Source organism: Kogia breviceps, chromosome 10, assembly GCF_026419965.1.
Source record: "Kogia breviceps isolate mKogBre1 chromosome 10, mKogBre1 haplotype 1, whole genome shotgun sequence".
NCBI classification, from domain to species: Eukaryota; Metazoa; Chordata; class Mammalia; order Artiodactyla; family Physeteridae; genus Kogia; species Kogia breviceps.
The window spans coordinates 72163676-72176369 of record NC_081319.1 but is presented as its reverse complement, the minus strand read 5'-3'; the positions used below and the strand labels follow the sequence as shown (position 1 = coordinate 72176369).

Sequence of the window (12694 nt, the reverse complement as noted above, 5' to 3'; positions counted from 1 at the left end):
CTGAGCAGAATGTGAATGCAGCCCAGCTTCACATGAGTCCCGGAAGGGGGAATAGCTGTTGGTGGTGAAGGGTGAACATCTATACTGGTTCGCCTGAGACTGAGTGGCTTCCTGGGCTGTGAGACGTTCAGTACTAAAACCAACACAGTCCTGGGCCAACATAGATGGTTGGTCATCCTGTGTGCCTAACTTAACTTTCCTTAGCTTAACAAAAAATTCACAATCAGTTGGAAATTACTTCCTATTATCTTTAAATCCTGACTCACTGAATGAAAACAAACCAAAAACTTGAGAATTTTCTTGGACTCCCTGGAGTAAGCAGTAAAATTGAATGGACTCTTTTTGAAAGCTTTCTTCTTATTCCACCTGCACCTTGCACTCCAGTTGTCTGATTTAGAATCCTTGGCCGCCCTGCTCCCCACCCCTGGGAGGTATTTCTTTATTCTTCCTCCCCTTCTCTTTTTGCTTTTGCTGCAGTAACTCCAAGGATTAAAGAGGATGTACAGTATATACTTTCTCTTACTTTGGCACTTGCTTCCCATGGCTCTGTTTAGATGCAGCTGGCTGGGCTGGGGCATTAGGGAAGCCTCCAGGCGACCCACAGCTGAATCCATCAGGTCCCCTGCAGCAGCTGTTATCTGAACCATCTGGGTCGTGTGACAGCAGCAGAAGAAGAGTGCAGCACAAATGTGCAGGAAGAACACCAGATAAGCCTGTCTCAGCTCCAGAGAGTCTAAATCACCCCATCTGCGTTTGGAGCATGATGATTGTTCTGGAGAGAGTGGGAAGGGGAGGAGATGGTGTTTTTCCACAGTTATTAAGGTAAACAGAGTAACCAATGCTGTCTGTGCAGTTGTTTCAGTGTGAGGTTGAGCTGAATTATTTTATTTTTACTTAGTGGGAATTAACACCCTCCCCCTTTCTTTCAGAGACAGGGAGACTGTGGCTAACAAAATCACTCAGTGATTTGAATCTTTCTGCAGAATGGTGATAATTTATGGAACTGTCTGGGCATATCCCTGTTTGGACATTTAATTAGTGAAAAACAAGTCCAAAAGATAAAATAGCTAAATAATCTGAGACAACCGTATGACGATGTGGTAGAAGGAATGGGACAAGGAAGGGGATGGAAGAGCAGCAACAAGAGCAATAACAATGTTATTTCAAGACTAGAAAGAAAAAAGAGTTGTAGCCCTCAGGCTGAAGACAGGGAAGGAAATGAAGAAGAATGGTTATTATCCCCTGTATTATTGTCCTAAGTACCAGACAAATTTAGAGGTGTCCCCTTGTGGCCACAGCAGCTTGGAAGATCCAAGGTCTCAGACTCAGTAAGTCCGGCAAAGATCCTTGATTGAACCTTTATCCTTATAGAAATAATCACAGGCATGGACATACTTTTGTGAAAAATAGTTAAGCTTTCAGGTAATGATGGCAGAATGAACACACATTGATTCTCACATGCTTCAGAACAAGATCCTACTAAAATGACAGTAAAGGAATTTTTAAGATGTTAATCTATAAGGATAAAGAAAATGGGAAGAGGAGATTAAAAATATGCAGATGAATAATTGGTAAATTATTTAACAGACTCAGGAAAACTGAATCCTAAGCCACTAAATCCTCGAAGACTTAGGAGTTAGGGGCCCCAGGCACCTTTGAAGCTGTGATGAAGGAGATTAGGTAGGAAGGGGCTAAAATGAGAAGACTGATTAACTATGTACTTATGAAACAATTAAGAGCTCTAGCTTCTCTTCCCCACTTCACAGAACTTTGACTGCTTCTTCTCCACTCTGATAGAAAACTGGAAATGTATTCTTTTTTTCCAGATCTATTAAGATATAATTGACATATAACATTGTTTAAGCTAAACATGATGATATATAACATGATGATTTTTTTAACTTTTTATTTTATATTGGAGTGTAGTTGATTAGCAATGTTGTGTTAGCTTCAGGTGTACAGCTCAGTGATTTAGTTATACATATACATGTATTATTTTTTTTCAAATTCTTTTCCCATTTAGGTTATAACCTAATGATTTGATACACATATATTGTGAAATGATCACCACAGTAGGTTTATTTAACATTTGTCACCTCACAGAAGTACCTTTTCCTAATGGTGAGAACATTTAAGATCTACCCTCTTAGCAACTTTCAAATATATATTTCAAATATATAATACAGTTTGGTTAACTGTAGTCTCCATGCTGTACATTAGGTCCCCAGAACTTATAACTGGAAATTTGTACCAACTGACCAATATCTCCCCATTTCACTCACTTCCCAGCCCCTGGCAACTACCATTCTACTCTGTTTTATGAGTTAGGCTTTTTTAGATTCCACATATAAAAGAGATCATACAGTATTTGTCTTTCTCTATCTGACTTTGGAAATTTATTCTTTGATGAAGATAAAACAGAGGTAAAACAGAAGGTCTCTAAAGTGGGAAACCATGCATAGGTTAGAAAGGTCGTACTACAGGAAGATTAGGTGGTCTGATGCTTAGACCCTACCTTTCAGTAATACCTCCCCTGCCACACATTCAGACGAATACCCCTACCCTGTTTCACCACTCTGAAACTCTGGTAGTCAAGCCCGTATTTCCCATGCAGAGGATTAGAAACATCTTTCTAGATAGTTCAGTCAGTCTAAGAGGGAAGAGCTAAAGAATCTGAAAGTGAGATTTTCCTGACAGTTGACCCATTCAGGCAACTATAATCTCAGAATTTCCTTTAGAGGAAAATGTCTAGGTTCCTTCCTGACAACTTTCTTGACAACCAGACATTTGAGGAAACTAATATGAAACATAAAGACTAAAACAAACAGGAAAAAACAAACTATACAGGGAGATGAAAACTTTAAAAAAAATTATTGCTGTCTTCAGAGAGATTAAATATGGCAATCTTAGACCAAGAAGGAAAAGCCATAAAAAAGGAACATTTGGAAAATGAGAAATACAGTTGGAAATTTAAAATATTAAAGCAGAAATGGAAAACTCGGTAGAGAGCACAGATGATAAAGTTGAGGAACTCTCCCACAGAGTGGAACAAAATCACAAAAAAATGACATAGAGGAGGGCTTCCCTGGTGGCGCAGTGGTTGAGAATCCGCCTGCCGATGCAGGGGACATGGGTTCGTGCCCCGGTCTGGAAAGATCCCGCATGCTGTGGAGTGGCTGGGCCTGTGAGCCATGGCCGCTGAGCCTGCGCGTCTGGAGCCTGTGCTCCGCAACGGGAGAGGCCACAACAGTGAGAGGCCCGCGCACCACAAAAAAAAAAAGACATAGAGGAAATATGAAAATGCAAGTAAAGATAAGGAGGTCCAATATTCAAAACTAGGAGTTTCTTAAAGAGAGATTAAAAAAATCCAAGGGAAGAAGTCAATAACAATAATTCAAGAACATTTACTAAAACTGAATTATCAATACGTGGATTTCCAGATTGCAAAGGCCTTCTGAGTGCCCGACACAGTAGAAGAAAATAGACCCATATTAAGGCATCATGAAATTTCATAATACTAGGGAAGCAGAGAAAAACCTGCATGTTTCCAGAACAGGACATGTTTTTAAAATTAAAAAAATAAAAGCAAAAAAGGAAGAGAGAAATCAAGTCAGGTATCATAATGATTTCTCAATAGCAAAACTAGAAACTTAACAGGCAGTAGAATAAGACCTTCAAAATTCTGAAAGAAAACTACTTCCAACCAAAAATCAAGGCTCTTTCCCTTAGTAGGGAAGAAAAACTGTGCAGGAAAGGAAAGTACTCCATATATTAGTTGTGAATAATATCTACATAATCATGATGTAAACACTGAGTATTGATTCAACCAAAGTTACAATACAGTCTAAATGGGGGGATAGGAAAAGGGTACATATGGAGGGGAGAGCTAAAAAGTTGTCTTTCGTAGTAGTAGATTGGTAGGTAAGGCCTAAAGCTGGAAAATCAAGAAGTAGCATTAAAAGCATGATAATTATAGATGTGAGATAAATCCTGAAATATTCCATTAAAATGGGTAAGAACAGTTGCCTCTGGGGAGAGAAGGAGGGGGGAGAAGGAAATGGAGCATGGAGGGAGTATTTTTCACAATAAATCTTATAGGCTCTTTGACTTTTTAAACTATGTATGTGTAAAAGTTTCTTTGTAAAAGAAGAAAGAGAAATAGTTAAGCCAGTTTTGTTTTATTTTAATGAGGATTGCAAACACCACAGCAGTAGCAGTGACTACTAGTAATATAATAGAATCTTCTTGTTTATTAAAAAATAAATCCTCTCTTACAAACTATACATTTTAGTGTATGTGCATTTCTCTCATAAGTTTTTCTTTCCTTGAATTTCTCAGACAAGTGTAAGGATTGACATTTTCTTTCTGATCACTGACTTAGCACTAATGCTATACCAGTAAAGTCTAGGTCATGAATGGTTGAACTCTTAAGAAGCTTTGGGGAAGGAAAACAAAAATCCTTGCCAAACTACTCCACCTCCCAACCTGCTTGCTAATCCAGTAGAAGTATGGTTTGGGACAGGCTTCAAAACTTCCACAGTACATAGGACTCCTAACACAAAAGGCATGAGTATGGGGAAATGTCTTCTAAAATGATTGGGCAGACTGTTAGGTTTGAAGCTGTCTCATGTCTGCTCAGCCCCTACTATAAGCTGCACACTCTGTAGGTCACCAAATAGTGCCACTCAGAACATCTTGCTATTTTCTTTTCTCTTTTGCTTGTATTAAAGTTCTAACACAGTGACAGATTTTAGGAGCAAAATCTCTTATACCAGTAATGCTGAAATTAGTAATCCTTCATGCTGTTTGGAAGCTGGAGTGTACAGGCTTCTACAGCGAAATCAGTCATGCACTTCCGGCTTTAACAAACCCGGAGATAGAACATAGCCACACCAGTTTTGGCTCCCAAGACAAAAATACTTCTGTTTCCTATTATCATTTGCATTCCCTGTGCTGTTGGTGTGAGTGTTCTTCTCAAGTTTTCTGTAGTATCATTTTTGTTTACTTTGATTACTCTGCCTCTGGTTGGTAGCTTTGTACCTAGTTATGCTGATACTTGAATTATGTGCTAAGTAAATCTCTGGATCTTTTTTTTTTTCTCCCTGATCAATTCTCTAGGTAAAGGTCGAAAACTTCGCAAAGGGCAAAGGATGGTCCCTGAAATTTTTTGTGAGCATAGAAGTCGGGGATAGTAGGTGGCAAGTGTGTAGCTTTTCTGGGTTGAACTTGTTTTCTCCAAATATATTTCAGTTAGTTCTCTGTTAGAAGCTGTTACTGCCTGGAACACAGGTTTCTTTACATAGCTCGTAAGGAATACAGAGGCTTTGAGGGACGTGTGTTCTGTTGAGCTTTGAAATCTCCAGCCTGATTATGAGTGTGTAGGGTATGAGTTTTCCATGAAAGGAAATAATGCATGCAAGGGCTAGCACATGGGATGTGTTCAGAAGCTGGTAGCTTTTATTTTAATTCCACTGCTAGTTTCTCAGAGGTCTGGAACGAAATTCATGGTTTTCTTACTCCCTATGCTCTCTTTATTACTCTCTTGACTTGTCTCTCAGTTTTCACTTCTGGTATTCTAACTATCTTACACAATTCCTGTCTGGTTTCTCAGTGTGTCAAATGTTAACATTCTTAGAAGGATTCTTAGATTTTTCTTCAGGGAGAGGCAAATTCTTTCTCCTTCTGTTTGCCTCTCTTCCTTCTGTATTTAATCTTCCACCCTAAAAGGAATAAAAAAGGGACAGGCTCCTCCAGCCCTTAAAATTTTAAGTTATAGTAAGTGGCATATCTCTACCGTAGTCTTAGGTTTAAAAAAAAAAAAAAAGAGGAACTTCCCTTACCCATCATGATCCTACAGCAGGCTGGCTACAGGTCATAGTTACCAAATGAGTTCTTACAGATTCATAGGGAAACTAACAAATTTAATTTTCTTCTACTTTTTCTCTAGTGCACAATTCCATTAGACTCATTTGTCTACATTCGTGGAAATGCACAGCCTACTGGATAAACTGAAAAAGATAATGCAGCCATTTTAAAGATAAAACTGGTGAAATTCTGTCTCCCACTCCCAGCATCTTGGGCTAGGGGAAAAGTTAATGAAAAAATGCAAATATTGAACTTTTGGTAATTTAGTTCTATTTCTTAAAATATACTTTGTGTTGGTTTCAGATGTTTTATTGAGTAATGAAATTGGTTAACAGTATTCCCACACGGGGATTTGTTCACAATAACACATAACAGACAGAAGAAGGGATTGGTTTATACATATTCATGATCTTTTCCTCCCCTCCCCCTCCCTCCTCTGACTCCTCCCTTTGTCTCTCTTCTTTCTTTCTCCTTTCTTCCCTCCCTCCCTCCCTCTCTCCCTTATTCATTTTTCATTTTATATCTTTCACTTGCCATTTTGTCTTTCTATAATCCCTTGAAAATTACAATCCGAAAAAAAGCAGAGATAAAAAGAAAATGAAACCATGAAATAAATAAAATAAGACATTTCTTCCCACGAGATTCAAATCAGTTCCTCTTTCCAGACCCTAACAAACCTACTTAATTAGATTTTTGCCTATATCCTGCTATATATGGATAATAGGTATACTGTGTCGATATCGCAGACTCATCTACGGTATATCCATATTCTCAGAGCTAGTCATGCCTTCCCATTTGACTCTTCTTTTATTCCTGCAGGGAGAGGTTTTATAACTGTTTATCCTTCCAGTTTAGTAAGTTTGTCTATAAAGTTCTATGCTAAATAGATCACCTACCAACCAGTGGCTAATTATTTAATTTTTTTATTTGTTGTCTGTCTCCTGACCTGAAATGTAAATTCCATGAGGAATAGATTTTATCTGTAGTGTTCAATTCCATATCCCAGCACCCAGCAGGAGTAGCTGAGACATGGTAAATACTCAGTTAATATTTTTTGGGTAAGATTGTGATCATCTGGGGGTGGGGGGGGCGGAGCAGGAAAAGGATTCTTTCTGTTTTAGCTATGTTTTGTTTTGTTCGCAGGGAGGACTTTTAAAGTTCATGCTGCTAAATTTGGTGTTTTAAGGTTACGCTACCATTTGTGAATAGGTCAGAGGCTCTTATGTCTTTCTCCTTACCACTACTACCAACGTGGAGCCTGAGACTGAGAGAAATTAAGAAATTTGCCCCCAATTTTATACCTGATGCATTGTGAAGCTCTGACTAGAACCTAGGTCACTCAGCTCAGTCCTGTCAAAAATCATACAGTTTGATGGGTTTTAGTCTTACCTTCTAAACTGCACTATAAACTTCTCCAGATGAAGGCTTATGTCCTTTCTGGTCCATTCCTCACAGTGCTTAGCAGAATTTCTTGTACCTAGTAAGTGTTTATTAAATCTTGATTAATAGCACATTTACTCAGTATACCTACAAGGCTATTGACTGGCAAATGTGCAAGCAGAAAATAGAAATGAATTAAATAAATTTACAGGTTATATCACTTTCATATGATTTATGTGAATAAATACTATAATAAGTTCTTTTGTGATATTAATTTCAAATATGTTTTCATAGATTGAAGACATATTATTATGGCAGGTTTTAGGTTCTGCATATTCGGGGGTGGGGAAAAAAAGCCTATTGTTAAAAATGCACATTTCTCTCAAATAAAAAGCAACACTTAAATATTTATCTCTAATGTTGGAATGACTTTCTATTTTGGGTAGCACTGGGTTATGCTGTGTTAGTAATTATTTACCGATCTTATCCCTTCTGCATACTTGATTCTGTATAGCATCAATTTTCTCTGAAAAACAAGATGACTTCTTGTTTTGTTTGCCCTTCAGGTTGAATAGTGGAGTTGCTGGAACATGATTGCTCCCTCTGCAGGGGTAATGGTCAGACAGCATTAGGGCTGTTCTCTGAGACAGTAGCCTCTGCTTAGGCTAACTCTGGCAGAGTGTTTAACCTTTCAATAATTCTTCCTCTACCAAATAAGCAAATGCTGCTGGGGCCCCTTGCTGAAGTCAGTAGAAGAGAATCTATAGCTCCACAGATCAGCCAGAGGGAAGGTTTTCTAAGAGTAACAAATCTGTTCTGTCGCAACATGCTTTTTCTAGAAACTTTTTGTCATTCTGGCAGTAAACTGTTTTCCACTTGCTGCCTTAGCAACAAGACCTGAAGTCACTTCACCCTCTGGTCTGTGGTTTGATTATAAGAGCATTAACTTGGTACCTAGAACTAGAAGAAAATATCATACTGGGGAAACCCACATACATTTCCAGCTTTTTCGGCTAGAGAATTATTTATGTACATTCTTCATATCTCCTTGAGAGGAAAGGTCAAATAGGAAATCGTGGAAATGGTGAATTCAAATCCCACATGGTCCTAAATCCCTAGTAAATGCTGTAGCTAAAGTTCTTGTCAGGTAACTGCCTCTGGCCACAGCAAAGAACAGTTTTTCTCTGCAGAGTCCTCCATGGAGACCTCAGAGGAAGAGCCAAAATGTTAAGGATTCCTTCTTGTGCTGTTAAGGATCCCAGTCTTAGGCTAACCCTGGTTTTCTCAAGCATCTTTGTTTAACCCAAGAATGTAAAGTTCAATTTGAGAATAAAACTTTGTTTACCAAAGAATAAAATTATGATGGATTTTGGCTTTAGTTGATCCCTTGAGAGCTCATTTAAAATTTTTTTGCTGAATTCAATTTTATCTTGTAGTAGAACCTGCTCAGTACAGTGTTAGATGATCTTATAACTAGAGGCAAAGGTTAAGGATCAACTGTAACCACAAGTAGGCTAAAGACTAAAGAATACCAAGACTAGAGGGTTCCAAGGGGTTTAAAGTGAGGGTATACAAGATGCTGTTTTTCCATATTCAGTTTGTTAAAGATGTATTGCATGTGACTTAGAAATGAAATATGGTAGCGTCCTGACAATAAATGATGGAAAGATAGGTTAAGAATAGGAATCTGTAGTACCTTCCCAGGACAGGCAGAGAATATAATGAAATCTCCAAGGCAGAAATTTTCTAGGTCACAGTATTATGATGTTTCTTTGTAAGAAGTGCTATTTTTCTTAATAAATTAAAACTCCAAACTTCCAGAGTAGCACAAAAAAGAAACTCTTCTGTGGGCATGAGTGGCTGGACCAAATATGGAGAAAAGATCTTCCCTTGTTTCCTTATTCAGAGCTGAGTCAGGTCAAGAACATTTAAAATAGACTTTTCTAAAGACTAGGGGCTTAAAGCAGGAAATAACATAGCACCAGGTAATCTGCGTTTGGAATGTAGCTTCCTTCTACATATACTGTGGGGCCCTAAGGGTAAGGACTAGCCCCTGCCCGTGCTCTTGAAGTTCATCCTTGGGCCTGCCTCTTCATGGATGCGGATGCACCACTTTAACAACCACAGTTAGGAATGCTCTCCCAGACAACCAGCAGTCTTGAAGTCCAAAAGAAATGCCGCCTCCAACGACCTACTCTTTGCATTTCTATTTAATGATACTCTACTCTGCCAAGCACTGCATTAGACACTTTAAATAATTATCTTGTTTAAATATCATATAAGGCTTATGTACTGACATTTTATAGAGAAGGAAATTGGGGTTCAGAAAGGTTTAAAACATTTTTTTCCTGGAAGTAACACAGCTAATTAAGTGATGGGCCTGGGCTACACACCTGGTCCTGTTAGACTCTAAAGCAAGTACTTCGAAACTCTATAGTGCCTTTCAATTTCAGAGTGCTATCCTTGGAAGGTTTCTTTGTCAGTGACTAGAAGACAGCTAACACAGGGAAGGGAGGAGAATATTGGAAACAGACTGTTTCACCAGGGGTCATGTGAACAGCATTCATCCTCATCAGAAATGGCCAATCTGGGGCTTCCCTGGTAGTGCAGTGGTTAAGAATCCATCTGCCAATGCAGGGGACACGGGTTCGAGCCCTGGTCTGGGAAGATCCCACATGCTGCGGAGCAACTAAGCCCGTGCACCACAACTACTGAGCCTGCGCTCTAGAGCCCGCGAACCACAACTACTGAAGCCCGTGCACCTAGAGCCCACGCACCGCAACAAGAGAAGCCACCACAATGAGAAGTCTGCACACCTCAATGAAGAGTAGCCCCCGCTCACTGCAATTAGAGAAAGACCGCGCTCAGCAATGAAGACCGAACACAGCCAAAAATAAATAAATAAAGTAAATAAAAATGTTTTTAAAGACACTAAATTTTTTTAAAAAAAGAAATGGCCAATCTGTTGCATATCTGCCTTTATCAGCATTGTTTAAGTTTTAATTATCTTCCAACTGTCTGAGCTGCTTTTGTGGACCTCAGAGAGAACAAAGGATAGCTGTCATATTTTTCAGCAGTGCCCCTCTCTGCACAGTGATGAAGTCACTAGCTGCCACTGCGCTTATTATCAGGTTAAATCAGAGTCTGAGTGTGCATTGGAGAGATGATGTTGAAAGAAAAAAAAGCTTAAGTTTTACCTCTTATTCAGAATCTTTTGTGACAGAGAAATGTGGCATCTGCTTCTCCTGTTTAGGTGTTATGACCCAGAAGCAAGTTTTGTTTTGTTTTTCAAAGAAAAAAAAGGAAAGAGAGAGAGGACTCCCTCGCATCACCAGCCCTTGGATTTTTCAGTAGCTTGGATAGTGATAACTTCTGCCTCCAGGATGTTCCCTTGTGAGCCCCATTAGGGAAATCTGCTTATGATCAAAGATGGTACCTTGATGGTGCTGCCTCCTTCTTCCTCTAGACGTTGCTCATGGATCAGGGCATGCCTTCCCCTGAGCTGAACAGGGCCCCTGTGTTCTTAATGGAGAGCTCCAGGCTGCCCTACCAGTCACTGAAGTTGGGGGATTAGTTAAAGCCTGTTTGCTATTTCTAGTCAAGATCTTCAGTAAAGGATAGAGTCCTATGCTAAACAATTCCTTGCTGGAGAAAAGGAGCATGGCTTCTTTCTTGTGACTTTGTTACCATTTTTTAATGTGTATTTGAGTCTTTATGCCATTTTTGTAAATTAGGCTATAATTTTATGTAGACTCAGAAGTATTGTAGAACTAGAATAATTAAACTTGTGAGCATTACATATAACAGGCTAATCAGGAAGTGTGATGTACAGTGGTGAATTGCTAATTTGACCTCAGGATTATGCAGCAGAGATAACATTATCTTCATTTATATAGAACTTTTTATCTGGAGGCATCTCTCAATGCTTTTGCAATCATACATATTATCTTGTTAGTTATCACAAACACTATCATTAAGGCTGTAAAATGTATTCCAGTACAATTTTTTTATTTTTAGTTTCTATAATTGGGGGACAAGGGAGGGGAAGGTTCTATATTTTCTCCCACCCCTGATATTTGCACCAGGGTAAAATTTGGGAAATGACTGTTATCTAAACTAGGAGAGCCTGGTTCCATATAATGTTTTGAAAAGAAAGGGGTTGGGGGGACATTACTGCATCCCCTTAGGTCATCCTGAACTATTTAACCTTAAGAACTGCCAGTGGGGAAAGGCCCTATTAGTCCCTTCCTGGCCCCTCTGCCTTGCACAGTATTAGGAGAGCTTTCTCTCCTTTGAGAGATTTGACCTAGGGAACAGGAAAATGATCTGATCAAATTCCACCAAACCACATTCCCTCCAAGATTGCAGACAGCAGCACTCAGACTGTCACGACTATGTGCGGTTGAAAGTGCTATGCTTGTTGAGTTCCTGTGGGTTTAAGGAAATGGGCAAAATTAGATTCAGGCCAAGGTGCCAGGCTTAACACACCCCTTCCGCTCCAGAAAGCCCAGAGAGATTGTTACTGCCTACAGTAAAGAACCACACATCCATTCTACCCAGATCATTTAGAACTTATTTTAAATGAACCTCACCCACCCACCCAAACCCAGTAAAATCAGCACCTTCTGTCTGCCTTGAGGGCTTGAGAGAACAGATCAGGGCCAACCTTCTGCTTACCCAGAGGGCTCTGGTGAGCACCACAGTTGCCCTGACTCTCCACACAGGAAGAGCAGTGTCTCCCTGCAGTGGATATGGGAACACTGAGCAGCCAGTCCAGGAGAAAGCATTACTATCGGTTATGAAGATGAGCGATCAGCTCATGTCAAGGAGCAGGTGGCTAAATGAGGTGCATAGGGAATGCGGTGAGATTCAGGTTTGAAGAAACAGGAGGGAAAATAGCCCACGATACAAAACCCCTCAATATAGCCTCTTTTATGTGAATTTTTACAATTGGCATTTACATTATACAGTTAACTTGGAGTGACGAGAAATGTAAGGAAATTACCGAATTAGTGAACAGCGATTAACTCAGACGTAAAATTGTATCATCTAAGTGGAAGGTTGTTTTACATAGCGGAGGGAAGATATTATTAAAACCTTGCCCAGTCTGTCATCTCCTAATTGAAATCTGTTCGTTTAGTATGCCCCATCCTTCAGAGTACATAGTTCATAATTTGAGAGAGTGTTATCAGTTAATCTAGTTATTTTTTTTCTTATTCTTCTTTTGAATTCCAGTAAGACTGTGTGGCACATTACATTCCCTCTGGAATTGTGTGACACTCAGAAGAGTAAGTTTGTCTGTTCATTAACCTGTGAACTGTTAGGTCCCTTTGAAGAGTGAAAGGAGCAAGTTGCTCCAAGGTTAATGCTTGTTTGTCAGAGAGGGTGATCAGGCCGAGAGGCTCGAGACTTGCCCTGTGAAACTGCACTGTATGCAGATGCCAGATCA

At 39.5% G+C, this 12694-nt stretch overlaps 1 protein-coding gene across 3 annotated transcripts in view; it reads left to right on the top strand.

Moving 5' to 3' along the window:
- Positions 1–12694, top strand: part of BTBD9 (BTB domain containing 9) — a 419768-nt gene that overhangs the window by 254512 nt on the left and 152562 nt on the right. The window lies entirely within an intron of this gene.